Source organism: Balaenoptera acutorostrata, chromosome 1 (genome assembly GCF_949987535.1).
Source record: "Balaenoptera acutorostrata chromosome 1, mBalAcu1.1, whole genome shotgun sequence".
Taxonomy (NCBI): domain Eukaryota; kingdom Metazoa; phylum Chordata; class Mammalia; order Artiodactyla; family Balaenopteridae; genus Balaenoptera; species Balaenoptera acutorostrata.
In genome coordinates, this window is record NC_080064.1 from 136,402,068 (window position 1) to 136,408,708 (window position 6,641).

The window sequence follows — 6,641 nt, forward strand, 5'->3', positions numbered from 1 at the left end:
CCAGATGCCCTACAAGACCCAGATCAAGTCCCTTGGAGCTTTTCTGAACATTCTCTCTGAATTCAGTCCCCTTTCCTTAAACTTTTTTTTTTTCCCTTAAACTTTTAATGTCGTATTTTGTTTAGTTTTATTTAATTTATTTATTTATTTTTATTTTTATTTTTTTTGGCTGTGTTTGGGTCTTCGTTTCTGTGCGAGGGCTTTCTCCAGTTGCGGTGAGCGGGGGCCACTCTTCATCGTGGTGCGCGGGCCTCTCACTGTCGTGGCCTCTGGAGCACAGGCTCCAGACGTGCAGGCTCAGTAGTTGTGGCTCACGGGCCCAGTTGCTCCGCAGCATGTGGGATCCTCCCAGACCAGGGCTCGAACCCGTGTCCCCTGCATTGGCAGGCAGACTCTCAACCACTGCGCCACCAGGGAAGCCCTTTTGTTTAGTTTTAAATGTGTGATTGCTTTGTCTCCTCAACAAGATGGTATTTTCATTGAAGGCAAGGGAAATCTCTGTATTTTGCTGAATCCCCCTGCACATACCAGATTCCCTATGACTGCTGGTTCAAAGAGTATCATTCAAATTAGGCAGTTCTCTCAGGGGCAGATGAGGAATTGCATTGGTTGGTTGTAATGCTGCATAGTAGACCTAGCTCCAAAAAAAATCACAGCAGTCTTTATAAGCCATAGCTCCAACTGCAGGGAATTCTAGGTACCAGCTCTTAACTGCCTTTACAGTTTGAGGTCAAGTCACAGAATTTTTTTTTTCTATTGTCTTATCTTCTACTTTGGCCACAACTTTGCCCTTGGAGGTTGCATGGAAATTTAAGCTCCATTGAGTTAAACATGAAACCTCATTATTTATATCATAATCTGGTCATATTCTAGGAGTCTGTATCAATTTCCAAAAATCGTTTTCTCCTGGCCTTTTTCTTTGTTGTTATGCGGATCAACTACATGCACTATCCAGTGAGGTCACCCTTCTTATGTGCAATGAGATGACGATTCCTGCTGCTTTAGACTAATTTAGATGATGATTATTTAATAAATAAATGAACATATTTGGCTGCTCTCCCCATATATAATTGTACCTGCTTTGTTAAAGCCAAGGTTGAAATGAATAACCTGTTTCATTCTTCCTTTCAATTTTGAATTCTTAGTATTTGTTTTTGTGTTCTTTTGGCAGCTTTTCTGCTAACATGCTGGAACATGCAAGAAAAGGATGTTGCACCTTAGATTCAAGATTATACATTGGTAAGGGTCCACCAGAAGACGCCATGCATTTAAAAGCCCTTTGAAAACTGTAAAACCCTGTAAAAGTGAGGGCTAATGTTATAATTAGAAGGTTCACGATTCTGGTAGCTGCAGAAGAGGTGTGTTTTACTTTAGTTCATAGGCTTAGCTTCTTCAGGAATTTAGTAACAACATCCCAGCATGCCAACATGAAAATGGTTTACCGCACATTCATATCTGGCTTCTTTACTGATTACATAAAAAAGCAAGAGAAAACCCAACACAAGCACACACACACACACACACACACCCCTATGTGTACAATTCAAGGAAAATACTGAATATATGAAGAAAAATTGCTAAAAAGTAACTTTACCAGGAAACTACATATTACCACATTACAGCAAAAACCACTAAATAAGCCATTATTATTCAATAATCTTAGTAAACTTCATGACTTACAAAGGAAGGGCTATTTACTTAAAGACCATTAAAATGAGCACAAATGGATATGTTTTTAGTTATATACATTGAATCAAACTTTGGGCACTAGGGATCAGAGTACTTGGTCATGTAGCATTAACATATTATAAAATATGTGGTATATGAGGAATGGACCCACCAGCCTTTCAAGAACAGCTTTATCAACTAGACAGTAAAGCCCACTCTGTCCATCATTTCATACATGGGTAGCAATTATGAAATCAGAAAAGGAGTTGTATCTTGTAAATTTTCTATTTAAAAACAAAGAGAAAGCAAACTTAAACATCACTCCTGTTATACACTAATAATTTTTTTTTTTTTTAAAGGATTTTCTTATTTATTTATTTATTTATTTATTTAAAAAATATGGAACGCTTCACGAATTTGCGTGTCATCCTTGCGCAGGGGCCATGCTAATCTTCTCTGTATCGTTCCAATTTTAGTATATGTGCTGCCGAAGCGAGCACTACACTAATAATTTTGAAGTACACCATTTGTACCAAAGGATCAAGAACAAAAATATGTTTCTACACAATAGTAGGCTGGTGGCGAATGGAGTTGGCTTGTACCTGCTCCAGAGAGCCCACTCCTCCTTCAGGGAAATTTATCATGGTGGGAGTATTTATGCCTTGGAAATTGGCAAATGCTACAGATCAACACCCGCCCCCCCCCAAAAGAGCAGGTTGTTAAACATTTTCCTGCATACCACTGAGATCCAAACATAAATGAGTGTCGACAGATCACAACTTTCCGATGATGCCTCATAATTGCTGGCACTATTCAGAGTTGTAAAAATCTCTGCCAGGTATTTGAAAATTGTGCAGATAGTTTAATATTAAATTAAACCTCTTCTCATCCAGAGATTACATCCAGAGAGACACAGGCCAATGTTGCTTGGATGCACACAAATAATCTCAGTAGATGTGGTGTTCCATAAACCTAGACCATATCAGAATAATCTGCAAGGATTCCAGAATACTGTGGTCTCAAAGTTGTAGAGTGCTGAGTGTCCAATATTATACTGCATATGCATTTATGTATGTCATAATTTCATTAACATAATTTCATAATTTCATTAATGAAATTAACATTAATGTCTATATTTCCTTGAGAGTTCTGATAATCTGTATAATCCTCAAGATGATTCCACATTCCTTCTGGTAAACTGAGGAAAGCAGCTTTGTCTGGTAACCAAGTTACTGTCATCAGTAAGTCATGGGTTTGGTTATTCAGGAAATTTTAACTTCACCTCTGTTTATGTTTTTTTGGTTTCAGTGATGGGATCCATTTGGGCCCTTGTCTTCCCAGGTGGCTGATAGGTCTCACTGGCTTGGCCACCAGCTCCATCTTCAGAAGCTTTCTGTTTGTTTTTTTTTTATTTTTACTCTAACTTTTTTTCAGAGGGGAAGTCCCCTCTCATCATCCTCTCTGCATATTGTTCTTGACTGGCTTTAGAAGTTCTCTCGCTTTCTGAAGATTGCTCTCCATGTTCTGGAACGCACATTTCAACCTTTTTATTTTAACTACACTAATGTATAAAGATTTTCACTTGCTTTCATACATGATTATCTTTCCGTAAAGAAGAGCCCACGAGAGCATAGCACCTGCTCACTCTCCTGGAATTTAGACTTCAGGATCTGCTTTAGCACTACTTATCAGCAATTTGCCACCTCCTCCTTCTTCTACCACCCATGATCCCCCAAGTTAGTTTTTATTTCAGGATCCTGCATATACAGCATGCATGCAGGAGTTCATTCATTCACTCAGTAAATATTTACAGGGGACACACCACGCACCAAGCATTGTGTGAGGATACCTTTATGCTCTAGTAAGGGTGGACTGGAAATAAGCACTTTTCAGAGAATTAAAATATGGTGATGTATGTGAGGATAGCACAAAATGGGGCTGGCAGGCAGGCACAAGTGGGGGTCAGGGTCCTGGCTAGAGGGGAGCAGCAGCTTGGCAGGGTCAGGAGATTAGCTACAAAATGAGAGTTTGAGAAAATGCACTTCTCATTGTCAGAGAAGGAAGAAGCAAATATGGAAAGGGCCAAGCTAGAATGAAATGGACCATGCGGTATTGGGTTAGAATTGAAGGTACTGGTGTGAACTTATGACTATATGTAAAATAAGTGTAAAGTGAGTGTGTTTATGTATATATGTGTGTGCATATATGCATGTACATATACATACAGGTATATGTTTGCATAGGTATATATATGTATGTATTCATGTGCATAATTTTCTAGTTCTGTTCACTGAAAGGGACTAGGAACAGCAATTCCTCAGAAGTAGTAAGCACATCTAGAGTCCAGATCTTGGTTTCCAAACACCACTCTCTTCTTGAAGAAATGGTGGATTCTAGGGCTGGGGAAAAGTGTAAGATGAACCTAGAATATCTTGTTGTGTTAGAAAGAAAAAAAATGCTCAAAGAATGTTGAGGGCATGGCAAGGATGCAGAAACTAGCCTCAGGAGTGCCCAGGGGCCAAATCTAGAACAAGTTAAAGATCAAAATGACTATGAGAGTTAATGGATTATGACCTACTGAATGAAACAGTAACTCATGAGTCTGCATTGATGTACACAAATGAATTAATAAATAAAAGGAGAGAAGAGAAAGCTCTTCCTTATAGTAGAAAGTCAACTAATAAATGTAGAAGGCATGATGGTATTAGATAATCACCACTGGCAACCATCAGAGGAATAATTAATTTAAATAAGAAACATCAGTGAATGCTAAAACTAGTGGGGTGAGAAGTGAGATTTTACAATGTCACTTATTTTCTCACATGTCAAAGCTAAGAAGTACAATAACTTTAAACTTGGAAGGCACTGTCTTTAACAGGTGATCAAAATTAGCACCACCATCTGTCTGAGTTTTGACTTGAACATCTGGGTGGATGCTGGGGCAATGTACTGAAATTGGAAAGTTCGAGACAAGAGTAAGCTGGGAATGGGAGATTGGAAATTGAGAGTTCTCTTTACAGCAGCGGTCCCCAACCTTTTTGGCACCAGGGACCGGTTTCGTGGAAGACAGTTTTTCCAAGGACGGGGGTGGGGGTGGGGGGATGGTGCAGGCAGTAATACGAGTGATGGGAAGCGGCGGATGAAGCTTCGCTCGCTGGCGTGCTGCCCACCTCCTGCTGTGTGGCCCAGTTCCTAACAGGCCAGGGGTTGGGGACCCCTGGTTTAGACCACATTGACTTTTAGATCTATATGTAATAAGAATTTCTCAAAGCTATCTAATAGGCATTTGGATATATGAGCATAGAGTTGCTGGGAAAGGTAAGAGCTGGAGACACACAGGCTAGTGGTCATCAACATATTGGTGGCATTAAAATTTGTGAGATAAAAGAGGTCGCCTAGGGAGAGCATGAATCCAGAGAAGAATGGGGCCTCAAGGCAAAGCCCTGGACACTCCAACATATGGGATTCCAGTGGAGGAGCCTGAGCTGGGAGAAAACCAGGAGGATTTGGTGTCATGAGCCTGAGCTGGGAGAAAACCAGGAGGATTTGGTGTCATGAAGGTCAAGGGAAGAAAGTGGAGTAGTCAGCCAGTGCTGTTGAGAGATCGAGTAAGATTAGAACAAAAAGCAGGCTTTGAATTCGGTAACACAGAAGCCATCATCTATGCACCAAATTACACTGAGTGCCTATTGAATACCAAGCATTATGCTTGGCCATAGGGGAAGAGAGACAAGTAAAAGACAATTAGTATGTGGTATGATGAGTACTGTGATAGTAGCAACCTCAGGGACCCATAGGGGAGATATACCTAATCCAGCCTTGGACGTAAGGAGTGAATGGAGGCCTCCAGGAGGAATACGTTGAAAGGTGGGCAAGGATTAACCAGAAGTGTGATGAATTTGCTTTAGGCAGAGGAAACCCACGTACAAAGTTATGGAGGCAGTCTACTTGTTTGGAGAACTACAAGTAGGTTGATTTGGGTGGACTGCAATATATATATATATATATGAAGGAACAAAGTCAGATGAGGTAGGAGAGGTAACCAGGGACCAGGTGATGAAAGCCCTGTATCCCTTACCAGGAACTACCTGGTAGTCTGAAGAAAAAAAGGATAGGAGGCATCCTATCACATCAGGGGTGCCAGGGAGGAACACCAGGCTGACTGCGGTCATGTTGTGGAAGGTCTGTTTGTTTGTGCCACTTCTGGTTCCTGCAGATCCCTGCTCAAGGCCATGGGAGGTTGTCCTTGAGTCCCAAAATTGGGAAGTGACACAATGAACATAGCTGTTAGGATTAGGGGAGCAGTTGGCAAGGATAAGAATGTAATATTAAGAACTTTCTATTGTAATCTGTGTATATCTGGTAAACCATAATGGCATCTCTTTTTTTTTTAATGTACATTGTACTTTACTGAGTAGTAGGCATTTTCATTTGATCCTCATGTTGTCATTGGTTTCCTACTTTTAATAGTGGAAGTGAGGCTGAGAAAGGTGACTAAGCCAAAGCCCCATGCTAGGATTAATAGAGCAAGGCCATAGACCAAGACCTTATAACTTCAATTTCAGTGGATTGTTATGCTACCAAGAGAGATCTTGGAATACATTCCATCTGGAGGGATTTACGGTTGAGCCCAGCATACGTCCAGATGGAGATGCTAGGCCACAATACAGATATTCACCACCAGAGGGTGCTCTTACCCAAGAGAAAATTGGCAGTTCTTCCCACAGTTTAAGAATTTTTGCTAATGTGTTTCTTTTCTGAGGTTCTTTCTTTAGAAACTGCAGTGTGAAGAACCTGAGGGCAGTAGCCCAAGAACTGCAAAGTGTAGAGCAATGACCTGTAGCCTTCCACACCTTGTGTCAGAGAGATGAGATTGGTAGGGAGATGCTTAATTCTCTCTGAAAGAAATCCAGATCATGCCTGTGTGGATGGGAGGAGCAAGACAGTTCAGAAATAAAGCTGTTATGGTGACT

At 40.7% G+C, this 6,641-nt stretch overlaps 1 non-coding gene across 1 annotated transcript; it reads right to left on the reverse strand.

The window, feature by feature from the left end:
* Window positions 1–2,061: 2,061 nt before the first annotated feature.
* On the reverse strand, window positions 2,062–2,168 carry LOC130706017 (U6 spliceosomal RNA). Its single transcript, XR_009006433.1, has one exon. It is a non-coding gene; the product is annotated as a U6 spliceosomal RNA (small nuclear RNA).
* Window positions 2,169–6,641: the final 4,473 nt, after the last annotated feature.